Below are 16,794 nucleotides of genomic sequence, written 5' to 3' on the forward strand. Positions count from 1 at the left end.
TTAGACATTTGGTGAAGGACTAAGAGACCACTGTAACAAAATATGCTAGCAGTGCTGCAGCAAGCTTTCAGAATAAAATGACATATTCCCTACTATGTTGTTGTCATCTTACCTATATTTAAGGCTTTGTTCCTGTCTCCTTCATTTAAACCATTCTTTAGAAGCTTTAAATATAACCACTAAAATGCTTGCTAGATTTTTCCCCCTTTTTTTAACATATCCATGTATTTTAAAAATATGTTATTCTTACATAACTCAGATTAGGCTTCTGGGATTTTTACAAATCCAGGTAATAAAATCCTTTTAAGACAGAAAAGTTATTAATTAAAAAGTATTTAAAATCAGTTTTCCTTTTATAGTCTCTCTTCTTTCTGTATGTGCACATACTTTAATGCTTCGTATTTCAGGCTGAGGCATCCCTGCCCGTGGCAGGGAGATTGGAACTGTATGATCTTAAGGTCCTTTCCAACCCTAACTATTCTGTGAGTCTATGATGTTGCTGCAAGTATAAAAGATGCATTTTACACTATGACTTTATGTTCTACACAGCAGACTCTAAGAAATTTGTTTGTCCATTCTTGTACACTTCTATTAAATATGTCTGGTTTTCTTATGTTACAGAGTCATAACAGGATAATTAAAGAACAAATAATTCCTGCTGAAAACCCCAAGGAGAAAAACCTATGGTGACACAAGGATTACTGTCAATTAATTCTGCCTTGAGAATACATTGAAATGTCAAAAACACTAGATCCATTTAAAAAAATAAAATAGGAAACCAAGCAATTCAGCAACAGGAATGGAAAGCAAACTGCTGAACTATAAAATTAAAGAAGGCAGATGAACATTATTTTTCCATTCTGCAATGGCCTAGCAATGGTCAGCAATATCAAAGGCTCTGGCTTTCAGTGATAACAGAAAGGTTTTTTATACAGCGAACATTTAAAAGCTGTGCTTGCCCTAATTTTATCTGTATAAGATGCAGACTTATACAGCTGTACATAGTCACAGAAGTAAGTAAAACATGCTCTCACACAGTCTTGGAGCACAAAAAAGGCTCCTACCTGAGGTGGATGGACTGAGCATTGAGGACAAACTTTCTCTCACTGGAAACTCCTGTACTTTCTACCTGACTTCTGTGATGTGCAGGAGGGGTACCACCACCTCAGGGTCCTTGACAAGAAAGGCTGTTTTCTATAGAAAAGGGAAGTAGTATCTCATCTTGGTGAAGACCCTCATCCTGAAAAGAACACATGGCACCAAACCCTACAAGCTTTGCAGAATTGTGACATTTCTGAAATGCTTCAGACACTATTAAGTTTTTTAATCTCCTTCCTTATAAGCTTTCCCTCAGCAAAAGCGGGCTTTTTATAGCAGACCTGAGCAGAAAGCAGTGAGGAGGTTTAATGCTTTCCTGTGCTTCGAAAAGAATGTTCCTCTTGGCTATCATCAGAAGCACTGGTCACAGGTGATGGCAGTAGATTCTTCTAGTAGCAATGAAATTTAGGAGACATCTGTTTCATGTGTGTTTGCCACAACTTTATGCCAAACTGACGTCTGGAAACATTCTCTGTTTAGATCTGACCGGCATTTACTCTCGTTCCTCTGTAGAATTAATCTTTTTCCAGTGGCTATACTGGAAGTTTCTCTAAAAAGTTCCCCTTTGCTGCAGAGACTTATAACAACAACAACATACCACAAAAAGTCTGCTGCCTTCCTGGGACATACTATGGGTGTGGCTTTTGTTGTTTGGATATAGGTCTCATCCTTGCTCTAGGACTTGGGAATGAATTCTATGGCCTATGATGTTTCAGTAGTATGTAGAATACACATTCTGTGCACCTCCTAAAACACTTACTGCATGATTTTCTGTGGTGGCAGGGATTTGGCCTTCTTCCCAAACCCCTGCCCTGGTATGTCCTCTTACAAAATGTTTAGGAGTTTAATGATTTCAACTGTGCTCCTAGTTCTGCCACAGACTTCATGTGTAACACTTGCACTTGTCCATACTACCTGTTTACTTAGCAATTCGTTCACTAGACAATATTTGGGCTTCTGCCACATATTCTGAAGGGGTATTTATGAACATCTGTTTGAGAAATAAACCACACTTCCTTGGGATTTTTTCAACTATTTGTGGGCTTGTGGTGTAAGACAGAAAAACAAGGAAAAAAAAAAAAGAAGGAAGAAGAACTTTTTTCTGTATTTGAGAATACTTGCTCACAAAAAACTTTATTAATGCAAGTTTAGTCAACTACCAGGCCCTTGCAGGCTTGGAGTATATTAAACTGCATTTATAACAGTGCCCCTGGAAAATCAGGGCTTACCTCTGGCTTTATCTGAGACTAAATCGCCATACCTGCAATTTAGTACCTGTCCTATTTGCTTTAGGTGATACCACAGTATTATGCTGGGTTGGTAGTATTACTACAGTTAGTTAAAGTTCTACCACCATAACAACCTTTTAAAAAAAAAAATTTATTGATTAATTGGATGACTGATTATGACACTACAGATCTAGATTTAATAGTGAGTTTATGCTAGCCCCAGAACTAGGAGTGCCTCTCAGAGATATTTCTTCATGCTCAACTTCAGAGCTGAAGAGACAAAGTGAATGTGTCAAGAAAATTCACTAAAAAGTTCTGGGTTTGTTAAATTCACAAAGAATAAGACTGTTGAATCCTCTGCGAAAGAATACGAATCTGTGCCTCCATGTATGCTAGTGAATGCATCCCACACCGATTCACTGAAGATGAATGGTGATACAGCACAAAGTAGTCCCCATAGGCAAGTCTCACACAGACATGCGATGCTTCAACAAACAAGAAGCCTGCCCGGAGACAAGGAAGGAGTCAGTGGGCAACTTGGCAAGAGATCAGATAACTTTGTATCAGGTTCCTCCTATCTGAAGTTATATGGAGATTTACTTAGGGTTTCTAAAATCAGTTGATGAATTTAACTCACCATAAAAATACATAGACCAAGACAAGAAACAGCAATTTGTGTAATTATTTCCTTACTCCTGATTTCTTACCATTTTGGAACATTCTTCTGTAGCCAATGGCCTGGTCCAGAATATTCTGTGTGACTCTTCCAAACCATTTGTCTTCCCAACCATTTACTGTCTTCAGCTCAGCTCATCATCTATTACGTATATTGATCTAACAGCCAAACCTTTCTGCTCTTTTATAAAAACAAGTTATTTCTTCTCTTCCTTTGCCTAGGATTTCCCATGCATCTCTGTAAGTCCATGTTCCAACACCTTGATTTCTTTTCTCCTTTTTTTTTTCTTTTTTTCCTTCGGTGAGGAAGTTACCGTAAAATTGTGAATTTATAGGACAGTCATTCTTCTGCACTAAATCCTTCACACTGCAGATGCTCTGAGGACAGAGGCAGGTCATTTCTTTTTACTGCAGCCATGCCAGACAAAATGGTTTCTAGCCATAGGTACCAGAAGTTTTTACCTGGTCCTCTGAATGAGGTGCTTTCATGAGTGTATCTTAGTCTGCTCCCAGCAAAATGATTGGCTTATGTTTAGAATGGGGATTTTTTAGCAATCAAAGCCCACAGATTTGCTGATGGCAGCTGGGACAGCAGTCTGAGAAGAAGCAGGTCTCTGTCCTTATGGTATAGTTAGATGAAATGGCATAACCCAGTTTAATGGTTCACTGCAACTAAAAGGGGTGGTCCTGGCCTGTTCAGCCCTCAACTTCCTCTCCCTTGCTCCCACCTAACCTGCATCCTGCCAGAGACCCCCTTAGAGGTGACAAACCGCTCTTCTGATTGCAGAGTGAGCTGATTCAAACTAACCCCACAAAACAGTCAACAGGTTTTTGTTGGCTTAACAAACTCCACTGATTCACTTAGGGGTCAAATGAGCGCCAGAGCTGTGCAATGGAGAGGATGAGACCACACAGCTTGAAAAAGGCTGGAGAAAAGGTGGGAAAACAGGGACTGAAGAATAGGACTGCCCCTTTTGGCAGCAGCAAGCTGTTAGAGCAGCTCAAGTGTCTGGCTGAGCTGCACCCTCACCCTGCACAAAGGATACCCGCGTGAGAAAGTGTGCAGCAGTTAGTGTGCTGTAAAGTCACACCCCTGCATACTTCGCAGTAACTTCACTAGATCCATAGAAGTCTTTTGTTCTGTGTTTGTTCTCCAAATTCCCTCCCTCCAGGCAGGTAAGGGAAGTAGCTTCAGCTAATCTCCTTAGCATGCCTATTGTCCAGCTAAAGTACAGTCATTATGTCCAACAAGCCTCCATTGTAAGCCGTCTGGGAGAGAGAAGACACAATCCATGTGGGTTGGATACCCATTTGCCGGGACATTCAGAAGTACTGCAAGCCTGCCACATCAACCGGGACTCCTAAACCTTACCCATTCACCCCAGTCGCTGCATTATGTCAAGACTTCAAATTACTAGACACTGATTAGGTGGGAGAAAGGTTTGCCAGCAAACTTCTTTTGCCTGAATGCACATACATTGCACATCAGAACATGTCGGGCCCCTTACCTAATTAATTCTGTAATTAACAGACATTGCCTAGTTTTAGAAAGATCAGCTTTTTTTTTTTTTTGTGAGCACAAGCACGGCGAGTGACTGGGACAGAACATGTGGGTTTGAATTAAACTTTCAGTGATCAGTTTTGACCTTATTCCCTCTAGTAATTAGCAAGAATTTTCTACTAGAATCAATGGCTTAACAACAATAGAGGCAGCTCCAGGATATGACTATCAGGCTGTAAACAGCCACTGTAGATGAAATATTTTCTAAGTCTACTGTGACTTGTTTATCACTGTATTTCCCTGCCTCTTCCAAGAAATTACTAAACTTCACCTCTCCCAGTAAACGCCCCTGTAACTCACTTCTGCCTGTGCTGAACTACTTACAGTGGAGAAAATACAGTCTTGCTAATCTGTCTAATTTTGGCTGGAATAGTCTAGGGAGTGCTCAAGTCAGGAAGATTATGATGTCCTGTCCCCAAGGAGATGATGGGCAGTACCTCTTCCACTGGCACACTGATCTGCAAAGTAAATGTCTGCCTCTATTACTTCAGTCTCCCAGGGAGACATCCAATAGTGTCTTCAGAGCAAGAAACTTTTAGGGGCCAATTACATACATATTGGATAAACCATTAAAACATCACTTAATTTTAATGATTTGTATCTGGAAGAGGATTTAAATTAGTAATGGCTTATCAAACTTTACAGTTGAAGTTATTAAAACAAGAATTCTGAATGATTAAGAAAAATCATATACATATGTATGTACATACACTCATAGATGCACATACATTACTGCACAAAAAGCTGAAATCAAATTGAGTTTTTTTTGTCTCATAAAAGAAATGGCTCACACATGTCATCCAGCTTGAAAGTTTCCAAGAGAGCTGATTGCCAGCAATTATATTTTATGGTTCATTCTTTCACTCTGTATTTGGTTTTGTTCATATGGAGTGGTCAGTGTAATACAAAGGCTTGCAGAGGGTTGGAATTCCTGGATCCCTTCTGAAAACTTGTTATTAACAGAGGCTACTTAAAAGTTCTTTCCAGAGCTGCTGGCTGCTCCTGAAATGCATAACAAGAAGATCGAGGGGGGGGGGGGGGGGGGGGGGGGGGGGGCGGTGTGTGTGAACACCTTAGAAAAAAAAACAAACCCAAACAAAAAATGTCTAAACAGAAGATAACACTAATTTTCCTCATTCTTAGTAGGAGGTATAATGTCTTTATAAAGTAATAATTACGAGGCAAAAAACCCAATTATTGGTGCCTTATCTGGACCTTGCAGCTGTACTTCACCCTTTTGCATTAGTAGCATGTGTTTTAAGGTTATGAAAACCCATGAAAATTGCATCATAAATGGTGGTTTTGTCTTTTTCCTAGGATTTGATTGAAACAGACAGCTACATTTTGTGTATATATAATTAGGCAGTAAAACAGGCTTTGAAGGCAGATTTCTGTTTAGTATGTGAGTCACATGCACAACAGTCTTTCATTCAACAACCAAAGACTGATCTTTTTAATGCCTCAAGTCGCCCAACATGTTTTCTGAATGCTACATCTTGGAGGAAAAAAAAAAAAAGAGAAGGAAAAAACCAAATCCCAGCTAATCAGCTTTTAAGCCGTATTTCTCTCTTTCTGTTTTTCCTCATTTCTCCAAATAAAAAACAATCTGAAAAGCCAATCTAGTTAGTCTGTGGTGATTTAACCTTATGACAAACTGATTTTTACCGTCTTTCTTTCCAGATTGTTGTCCAGGGCAGCACTGCAATGCTGCACCAGCTCTAGGCATAGCTAATCCCTCTCATAAAAGGCCATTGTGATAGTAAAACTGAGACCAATAGCTTTTTCATTCTCCACCTCTCAGTTCTCCAAAGTAATGGCAATGGGGTGTCCTCTTCATGTTTTTCTTTTCAGATGCATAGTTTCTCCTTTTAATAAGGCTAAAATGAAGAGAAATAAAGGAACACAATCACATTTTACTCAAAGCTCTTTCTATAAATACCTTCTGGAGAACTGAATTTAGGAACAATTATCTGCAATCCGAGTTGTTCTGACACTGTGTGTGAATACAGCACTGTACCCCTGGAAGTTTCTGATCATTCTGAACTATGCGAACATGATAAAATGTTGGGAGATAATACTTAGGGCTTCATATTTTCTGCTTAGGGTCACACTAGCATTCTTCCTCACTGCGAAGCATGTGGGAGAAAGGAACACTGGCACAGTTCTCACATAGTTCTCACACTTGTAAAATAATCACCTAGAAGGCATTGTCCACTTTGTGCACGTGCAATGCATTCCTGCCAACAATATTTTCCCTAAAAAAAAAAAAATTATAACCCTGTATTTTTACAAAAAAAAAAAAAAAGATAACAGAAGTAGTGAGCAGTCTCCTGAAAAAGTGCACTTTTTTTTTTTGTTTTTTGTGCGGGGCTTTTTTTTTGTCAAAAAGCCTTGACCTCAGTGCTAACTGTTCTAATATACTAACAGATTATATTTCAGAACTGGTTCACCATTTTGAACAGCAGTACAAGAGAAAGTTGGGCTGCATTTGATTACAAATTTTTATTTGACCTCAGAAGAATGCTTCTAACCAGCAAAATAGAGAGTGTTAGATAAAAACATTTACAGCTAGAAATAGTTCACGCAAATTCATTTCTCCAAACAAAAACCACTGCATTTTAATACTTGTTTTCAATCTCAGTGTATTTACAGATACTTTTTAATACCATTATTAAAATTAAAAAACAGCAACACCGTTTAAAAGCTATAAAACCTTTATTTGGGTAAAATTTTAACACAAGTGTTTTGATTCTGAGGCTATTACATTTGTGCATTTATAGAAGCAGAAAATTGAGAAGCAAAATTTTAAAATAAAAATTATGTCATTAATTCCTAAAGTTTAAATATGGAAAGGAAGATAAGGAGGATTATGTACTCTGCAAATACTATTTCATGGTCCAGGGTAGGGAGTAATTCATAAGTATCATTGTCTTTTAAGTACAATTTGGAAATCTGTTGGGCGTGACTATGAGCTGGAATACTCTCTGTAGAAGCAGTGATCCTCTCAGCATTTCTTCCAAGCTCTTTCCTAGTATTTCTGTGGGAAGACAGTTCAAAAAATAGCACTTGTGCCTTCAGGACACCACAGAAAACAGGCTTCAGAAGGATCCCTTGAGCGTCTCCTAAGTTCCCAAGACTTCTGTAGCCAGAATTATGAAATGTACATCATGTATTTTTTCACATCCCATTGACTTTTCAGGGAGTAAGACAAAGAAGTCTGCTGCCATCTCCTCTTGAAAGGTCTGGAAGCACAGAGCATCTTTATATAAGGCAGATAAAGCTTGGACCTGTGTGACTGCCTTTTCTGTAGTCCCAAAGAAGAGAGCAGTTGCAGTCGGTGAAGGTCTGCTTGAATAGTACTCATTTGCAATACACATGTCTAAATCTAATGCAGATGTTGTTAATCACATTACACTCGATCTCAATATGCTTAACAAACATAGTCCTCAGGGCACGCTGAGAGATAAGTAATCCTTGTTACAGGAAACTGCAAGTGAGAAAATAAAAGCACCGTGATGAAAAGACCCATGGGTTTCAAAGCCCAGATTGTGCAGAGGCTCACCAGCAAGAACAGATCACCTCTGCCTTGTGTCTGACATGAACAATGCCAGCTCAAGTCCATTCCACTGCTTTAAAAGAATGATACAAGCAATGCACTCAGTTTAGCTACAATTGTAACTTTCTTCCCAAAGAAGAATGATCAGCCAGCGACGATGGTATTTGCTATTATCTTACATCACAGCTGTGGTGTGGAACACCAGCTAATTTTCATAGCCCCTGCTGTGGTTCAACTCCTAGATGTTGAACCAAGGAGTACTTGGAACAAGTCCTCTGCAGTACTGTACACATACCATACATTCACAGGGTAAGACATCACTGAAAACGTTTCAAATGCTGTATAAAATTTTCCAGATTCTCAGGTGATTTATTGCTTTTTGCGGGAAATTCTCACAACATTAAAATTTTTTGTTATTTGATATTCCTTACCACTGAACTTCTAATTCTCAGAGCTTCTTTTCTTGTCATTTTCTTAATCTATCGGGCTTCTTCTCTTTTTAAATTAAACTTCTGCAATCCTACCTGTGCAGAAAATATTTAAAGGCTGGATGGGTCTTCCTGAACATCAAGAATGCAGTTCTGCAACATTCCAGGTAGCTCCATAGAGAATGTCAACCTTGAAAGTGAGTAATACTTCACTGATCCAGGCTGCCCCCCCCACTAAAAAACAGCTGTGTTATTTTTGGTTGAGGAATTAAGGAATCATTTACATTCATGCATTGTTTTTGTTACCGTTTCAAGGCAAGATGGCCAAGTCACAGACAGAAGTACCATGAACTTCCCAAGGGAAGTGAGACAGCTGAGAACAGACTGCCCCAATTCCTCTGCACTAATAAGATCATCCTTCTCCTTTTGTGTTTACACTGTTCTCTTTTTTGTCTCACTCTCCTGGTCTCAAATTCCCATCTCCTTCTTTCCTACTGCCTTTTCCATGCATCTTTTCCAGCAGGTCCCTTCTTCTTCTGCATCTGAAGGTACAAAACGCTCTGTGTGTTTCTATCCTCCTGCCTCAAGTACAGTAAAGGAAACAAGACAACAGCAACAAGGCCAGTCAGGAAAGCAAAAGGCCATGGTTTCCTCCTCTGGTAGATACAGGGAAGTCTTAGGGATACTGTCTTCACTTGCAGCTCCAGTGGCCCACAAGCTTCATTTGGTAAAATGCCTCTTGGCCTGGTTAAAACAAGATCTCTCACACACATTCATCTTGCCTCAGAGCATTTATTTTCTCCTTCCACATCTCTGCAGTTTTTACATCTACCAGATGTAGTTTTACGTTTACCAACTCCAAAACACATACTTCTTTGGCAACTTCTTTGGTGAGTTTTCAGGGTCATTCCCCTTCAAGCTGCTATCAAAAATGTAGCAACATTGCTTCCTCATTCCTCCCAAAAGGATGACACACCTAACCTTGGCTTTGAAAACTTTTACAGATTCATTACTCCCTTCAACAACCAGTACACACTCTGCCTTTTAATCATCTTTATCTTTCTCCTAGTATGTACCATCTGATCTAATCTCTGGCCTATTTCTCATGTTCATCCCACATCATACTTCTTGCTCTACTTTCTTACTGGACAAAACTTTCCCACTGCCACTTCTGCTGCAGACACCAGCTACATCTCTGCAAATTCCACTTCAAGACTCATCTTCCCCCTCGCTGTCCTATGATTCCTAGCCTTCTCTGTAATAAAACAATCCAATCCTATTCCCTAAGCCTCAGTTTCACTTCCCCATGCTCATCTGTTCTCTTGGAAAATCTAAGTAGGGCACCCAGCCACTGGCCTTTTAACTTTTTCCACCTTAGCACTGCTCTAACAAGGATGCTTGCTGCTCATCTAAAATATTGAATCTGCATCCATCATTTCTATGAAAAATTATAATTGACTGTAAAACATTGTTTTGAATTAAAGTAGCTGTAAAAAACACATGGTGTAATTGAGTACTAAAGCTATAACAAAAGGCCATAACAGATTTTAACATGTATTGCCTGTTTCTCATCACACACAGCCTATTAAGCAAGAAACACATTTGTAATATTATCTGAATGTCTACTCAATGCACTACGTAAATAAATAAGCTGTTGTTTAAATTACTTGAGGAGAAATTGAGCATCTATACAGTGAACCAAAGGCTATATTCATATTAGGGTAAAAGGTTTATAGTTCAAATTCTACAGCAGAACTTCACAGAAGAGTTAAGTTACAAAATGGAAAACACTTACTAGGTCATTCAGTCCAGTTCTAATGCCAAAATGGAGTCATTCCCCATAGTATTTATTTTTAGTGCTTTTTCCAGCCTAATTTTCAACCCTGTGCAATGTGACTTAAGAACTTCCTTTGGGACGTTATTTATTTCACTGATTAGCATATTACATGGCTACGATTTTTAAAAATGATCTTCAACACTTCATTTGGTGGGTTTTGTTTCTTCTTTGCTTATCTTCCCCCCTGTGCTCTCAGAAGGATGAGAGCACCTTTTACACTCTCTCCCTAGCCCCAAATAAATACACATACACACACATGAGTCTTTCATAAATCATTTCCTCCAGTTGCCAGGCCATTTTTGTTGCTCTTCTATAAACAACACAGCAGTACTTTGTTTCCATATATAACCTCTATTTGTGTGCTGAAACATCAGAGACACTGACCTTTAGATCAGATATCAAACTGAGACTCCTTGTGAATGTTCAGATAAATGTAAAAGAGTCTTTGGACTGTTCTAAAAAAGAAGAAAATGTTATTAGCATTGCCTCTGTAGAAAAAGAATGTAGTATCTAAGTATCTGCCAAGTGTATAATAACCTGACTGTGTGTTTTTATCACCAGTTCCCACACTGGTCTGTGGATCACTGGCAGTCTGCAACGCCATAATAAATTATCCACAACTAATCCACAGAGATAGCAGTTTGTGCACATCAATTAAAAGTTTATCCACAAGACTATGCGATAAATTCTGAGGATTTTAACGATGTGCTAACCCAAAATTTTCAGATCAGTATGTTAAATTTCCCAGGGACTGCTGTCGAGTCTGCTGTAAGGAAACTCTTTATGTGCAAAACGTTGCATACAAGAGAAACGTCACCTATTGTTTACCTAATCGATCTGGCAAGTAGGAACTTGCAATAAGTTTTTGTCCTGTGCTCAGTGCCCGGTTAAGAACCGTGGGACGGTGTCACCGTCGTGGGCGTGCTGTATGCGATACGGAAAACGTCTGCACACACGCGTACCTCTGCGACAGGAAACGCAAGAACAAAGGGTGCGGTTGGAAGAGGTCGTCTGAGGGGAGGTAGCTGAGACTCAGCTGCAGATGACGTCAGATGTGGCGTCCTCATTTAGACATTACTACACCTTGCAGTTCGCCCTACTAGCGGACGGGGGCACAGGCAAGGGTGGAAAACAGCCCTTCCCGTACTTGTAGGTGAGTAAGTACTCGCTGCGGCCCTTACTTCCCCCCTACGGGCGCAGGTATTTCGGGGGACCAGTGCTGAGACTGACCCGCTAACCCCGCAGTCAGCGCCGCTGCCAGCCGCACACCCCCGACCAGCCTCAGCCAATGAGAGCGCGGCAAAGCGATTTCTGAAGAGCTGATTGGTCACTGCCCGATCCCCGCCCAGAGTGCTGGTGGGCGGGGACGCAGGGCTGGGCGGGGGAGCTGGACCGGGAGAGGGGGCCGGGCATAGGGTGGCCGCTGTGCAGAGCTTCGCCCGGAGGAAGCCTGGGTCTTCGTTAGCGTGTATGATGAGTGTCTGGCGAGAGCAGGAAAATGAAGAAGGGTAGGGGCGGACGGGGGGTGTGAATGGGAACGCGTTGGGAGTATTAGTGGTCTGCAGCTGCATTAATTAAAGACAGATTTCCTATTTTAGACAAACATCACTAATTTGTTGGCCCTCTGCCTTGTAAAACGTTCATGAATGCAAAGTTGTAGTTTAATTTGGCAAGCGGTCATAAATGAAGGCGAAAATAAGTCACACGCTGGTCACCGGCCTCCTTCTGCACCTGGGGCAGTTCCTCCTGGGTAGGATGGTATGAGGTCAGTGGTCTTTTTGCAGCCATTCCTGGGAATTGGGTTCTGAAGAGGCACCACTGGCCCTCAGGCTGTTCTGCCACAGAAACGGGTGAATAAAACGGGTGAATAAAGCTTCCGCAACTCACGTAGTGCCTTGGAGTGGCTCCTTCCCCGTGTAGCCGTACACAAAAGCCAGGAGGTAAAAGAGACTCAGCTCTGAATTTTGTCACAAGCCCATCATCTGGCAGCTCTGGCTAGAGAAACGTCTCTCCCACTGACAGCCGCTTTTTAGAAATTAAAGTGATGATGTAGCGCAGATAAAGCAGAGGCATTTTTGCAGTCTCTCCCAGCGGCTGTTCTTTGGCTAGTAAACAGACCATCTATTCAGAAGCAGTTTTCTTTGGGCTGAAATTATGTGCTGACCGTAGCAGATCGCTTCCCATAATACCCCTTTCCCCCACCCACTGCTAAATACAAACTATCTCCTACTCACTGTATAATAATGTGAAAATGACTGTAATTTTGCAGTCCAAAGTGAAACATGTCTAAACAGAGGTCGATATTGAAAAATCAGGGTCATTACCTAAATATGAAAAACACATTGTAAAGAAACAGGAACTAAGTAAACTAAACACAACTAACTAAACTAAACTAACTAACTAAACTAACACAACTAAGTAAACTAAAAAAAAAAAAAAAGTAGGCCTGGCGTTGCTGACCTGAACATTTTTGCTTAACCAGTTGAGTAAAATCACCCAAAAGTTATCCCGGGGAATCCGTGATTTTCAGTACCTGTAACATCAGCACGATCCTGTGTGTTCCCCAGCCTAAACTGCTAGTGCCTAGTCACGAGTGGGCCTCACCAATGCTCCAGCCGTGTCTGCAGCCCCTTGCTGAGCTCCTTCCATCCCATAATCCCAGCGTTGTCGGAAGGCCACGGCAGGAAGTTAGGGACGCGTTTGCACCGTGGCGTTTCTCGTCTGCGCTACTCATACTCGGTGCTTCTATTTTTCATTAAAGTTTGTTTTTTTTTTTTCCCTTTGTAATGGCTTAAAAAATTAATGTGATCCAGGACTTCCCTGGCAGTGAACTTCCCCGGAGCCGCTGAGGGGGAAGTGTTTTTACACCGGGAGGAACGGAGCTGGTTGTCCCCGGGCTGGCTCAGGGCCCCACGAGGGAGTGCGTCTTGGTGCCCTCGGGGTGATGGTGACCTGAGGGCAGCATTCCCCCAGGGACGCTGCTCACGGTGGCTTTTACCCCCACTGGCCTCGCCCCCGATCTTGTGTGTCGGCCCCCAGTGGCCGGCAGCGAGCACGCTTTGCCCCTCCGGTACCGCACCGTTAGGCGACGAGGGCACCTCGCGTCCCGCTCGGCTGGAGGAGGTACGAAAATGCGTTTCCCTACCCTGGCGCGGGTGTGCGGAACGCGGTAAACGCTACCCTGTGACTTCCCTACAGACACCCTGACCTGGGCAGCGCGTGTCTGGCAGGGAAAAAAATTTTCACGGGGAAATCAAGGGAAAAAGGGGAAAACCAGGGAAAATGTAAGAAAGAAAAAAGCGCTCAGGGCCATGAGAGCTATCGGAGCCCGACCCCCGGCCCGGCGGCGGGCAGTCCCCCTTTCCCCTTCCACCACCCCACCCTCCCGCCTGCGAAGGGTTAAACGCAATTTAACGCAGTGGTGTAGCATAATGGCTCCCAACCTAAACAAAAGGAATGATTAAGGGGGATATTTTCGAGCCACACAAAGCCCGATAGGAAAGATTTGTGTTACTAATTCCTGTGAAAGTATGGTCGCGCGGTGGTTACAGGGTCGCCGGCATTCACACCACAGCACCCGCAGCCGTAAATCAGGAGCCCGGAGACAAAAAGGCTATGTTCTGCCCCCCCCCCCCCCCCCCAAGGGGAGAGAGGGGGGGGAAGAAAGACTAAACCTGACCTGCACAACTTAAGTCATATTGTAAGAATGAACATGATACAAAAGGGTTGGGGGGGAGGGCATGCAAGGGTTAAGGGCTGGTCTGGGTGCTCCCCCACGAGCAGGGCTTCGGCCCCTTCCTCCAGACAGTGCTTGCTTTTTTCCTCCCCTAAGCACGAAAATAATTGTATGTGTACCAGCAGCCCTCTCTCGCTGGCTACAAGCTGTTATAATTTTGAATGAGGGGCATTTAAAAATTATGAGTGAGGTTCTAAATTGCCTCTGAAACCGGCACAGAAAAATCATTTATCATCGCTCCGAAAACTGCCCTGAAATTAAAAAGAAATGAGGGAGTCTTCCTCCCAACGTGTGAGTCTTGGCAGAGATACTCTCCACCCTGGTTTTCTGATTTTTTGCCCCTCCTTCCTCTATCTTTTTTCCTTTTTCCTAAGCCCTAAATGTTATATGAGGTAATTGAAAAGGAAACATGATTTGTATCTGGCTGCAGCGAGAGGCTGCCCGCTGCAGCTCGGCGCAGGCTGAGGGCTGGAGAGCGATGGGAGAGGGTTTTTCTTGGTGGGGGTGAGGAGAAGAGGGATTGGGGGGGGGGGGGGGGGGCGTGTAACGCCTGTGTGTACAGTGTGCGTGTGTTTCACCCTCGCCGGCAGGCAGGAGGAGCGGCGGACCAATCAGAGAGCCCAGTTTCATAAAAGCTGGCTTCTGATTGGCCGGCAGGGTAAGGGCATTGTGAACAAAGAAAAGTCCCTCTCAGGTACCGCGCTCCCCTGCCCCGGCCGCCCCGCGGCCCCTGCGCCCGCCGGCCAGCCCTCGAGGGGCCGTTGCGGGTCCTGCCTTCCCGTCTCACCAGCCCCCGCCGCCGGGTTTGCTTTAATTTCGCTTATAGAGAGAAAGGAAGGTTCACGGTTATCTGGTGCTCTCTTCTTCCAAACACAATAAATCTGTTGGAAGATAGTAGGGTGTTTTTTTATTTTTCTTCCCTAAAATAAAAAGCGGCTGCAACAAAAACACAATGTTAGAAGGAAAAGGTCAACTCGATCCAATACAGACCGTAAGTACGGTTGCGTGGTGTGTCTCTAGCACTTAGAGGGGATTTTTGTGTGTTTTTTTTTTTTTTTTTCTCTGCAAAGGGGAGTGCTAAAGAGTTCTGGGAGTTGAGACAACTAAGGATGTATTTTTGGCTTCTAAAAAGAAGACGAAGGAAAGAACAATCCCACCAGCAGAATGAGTTGAGGGAAATAAGAGGGCGAGAGCGCTGTAGCCACACAAATCGTACTTGACGGTGCACTTGGGGGGGCGTAAAAGCATTGTGCCTTTCTCCGGTATTAGCTATCCAGGCGGGAGCGGTTCCAGCGACACAGCTCCTGACAAGAATGCGCCCCACTCGTCCGGAGAGCGGTGGGCGCGGGCAGGGGGCCGCTGAGGGGTGGTGGTGTTGAGCATTCCGGAGCGAGAGCCCCGGGACACCGGGAGTGCGGGTGGTTTACCTGGAGCGCTCCGCCGCCTCACCCCCAGGACGCCCCTTCCCCCTCTCTCGACGGCGGGGGGAGCGTGGCAGTGATTCCCTCCCCTCGCGGTGTTGTGCATGTGCGGGGCCGCCCCGCGCTGCCGGGACACGGCTTGTCACCCGTTCCCGTTCTCACGACAGCCAATGGATCCTGACGGCCTCACGTGACTTTGTAACGGAACCGCCGCGCCTCGGGGGTTGGCCGCTGCTGCCGCGAGCGCCCCTCCCCCCACACCCTTTGCCTTCACCCCTCCTCCCGCCGTCCGCCGCCGGCAATTCATTACGGCTTTTAGCTTCCCATCGCCGGCTAATTAAAAAGACTAAGCTAAAGCTCCGAGACAGTCTGACTTGGGGAGGGCGGGGGGCCTGGAGCAGGCTGCAAGGTTTGCCAAGACAAGGTGGGAGCGATCTATACTGGAAAAAATGTCGTCTGCTTTATCTCCTCGGACTCTAATTACCGAATTACTTACCGCGTGACTGATTAGCCCTAGCTCCCGGGGTTTTTCGTTATTATTACTATTGTTGTTTATTTTCCGAGATAGCAATCTGAAACTGTCTATGCTTTTTTCCCCCTTCTTTTTATTGTTACTATTTTTCAAAGCGCTGATTGAGGCGAGTTGGGGGAACACGGGGACAGCAAACACCCCCCTCCCCAGCCCCCCACCTCCTCTGAAATCGTATTTATGGGAAAATATACTTCGTTAGAGAGCACGCTGACCTTCCCCCACTCCTACAAAATGTTTTGATAACCGGTTTATCAGATCAGTGGTTCCCCCCCTCCCGCTCCTCCTCCTCGCTCCCCCTTCGTCTCTCCCTCCCCTCGTTTCCCCTCAAGTTATTTCAAGAAATCAGATCTGTCAGGACGGGCGAAAAAAATGCCACTTCCCAACTAACAGGCAGAATCCAGCCCAGATTTTCAGTCTTTTCTTCTTTTTTTCCTTTCCCCCTTTCACTAATTTATCCCGATGTTAGCACATTCTGTCTTGTAACACCCGGGCGCCTGTGGGTTTGTTTCATGGGATCATTACTTACTGATGAGGATGGCTCCCAGGTCCGGGGCTGAAGACGGAGTGTGAAGTTGGGGAAACAATTTTATTTTTTTTTTCTTTTAAATTACTGTGGTGATTATTACCTCTCGGTGCTTATTCAGGAAAAGCAAACAAACAAAAACCTGGTCCTTGATGCTTCAGTTCTGAATGTTGCCTACCACCTGGTAAAGTTGTGAGG

The 16,794-nt window shown here is 43.5% G+C and overlaps 1 protein-coding gene and 1 long non-coding RNA gene across 7 annotated transcripts in view; one reads left to right on the forward strand and one right to left on the reverse strand.

Moving 5' to 3' along the window:
* The first annotated feature begins 14,709 nt into the window (after positions 1-14,709).
* The window catches only part of ZNF608 (zinc finger protein 608), a 91,777-nt gene continuing 89,692 nt past the window's right edge, over positions 14,710-16,794 (forward strand). Inside the window, exon 1 of one of the 6 annotated variants that reach the window (XM_062604497.1) lies at positions 14,710-15,111. The gene's annotated coding sequence lies outside the window, so the exon portion shown is untranslated. Of the gene's footprint in view, positions 15,112-15,868; positions 15,993-16,794 lie in introns of those variants that run through there. The other 5 variants (XM_062604495.1, XM_062604494.1, XM_062604493.1 and 2 more) reach the window with 5 other exon arrangements.
* On the reverse strand, positions 15,162-16,706 carry LOC134156455 (uncharacterized). The gene is made up of 2 exons (XR_009961914.1): positions 16,600-16,706; positions 15,162-15,981 (listed from the first exon to the last, which is right to left on the reverse strand). It is a non-coding gene; the product is annotated as an uncharacterized LOC134156455 (long non-coding RNA).

Source organism: Pezoporus occidentalis, unplaced genomic scaffold (genome assembly GCF_034315485.1).
Source record: "Pezoporus occidentalis ecotype Australia unplaced genomic scaffold, CSIRO_AGI_Poc_V1 ctg86, whole genome shotgun sequence".
Classification (NCBI taxonomy): domain Eukaryota; kingdom Metazoa; phylum Chordata; class Aves; order Psittaciformes; family Psittacidae; genus Pezoporus; species Pezoporus occidentalis.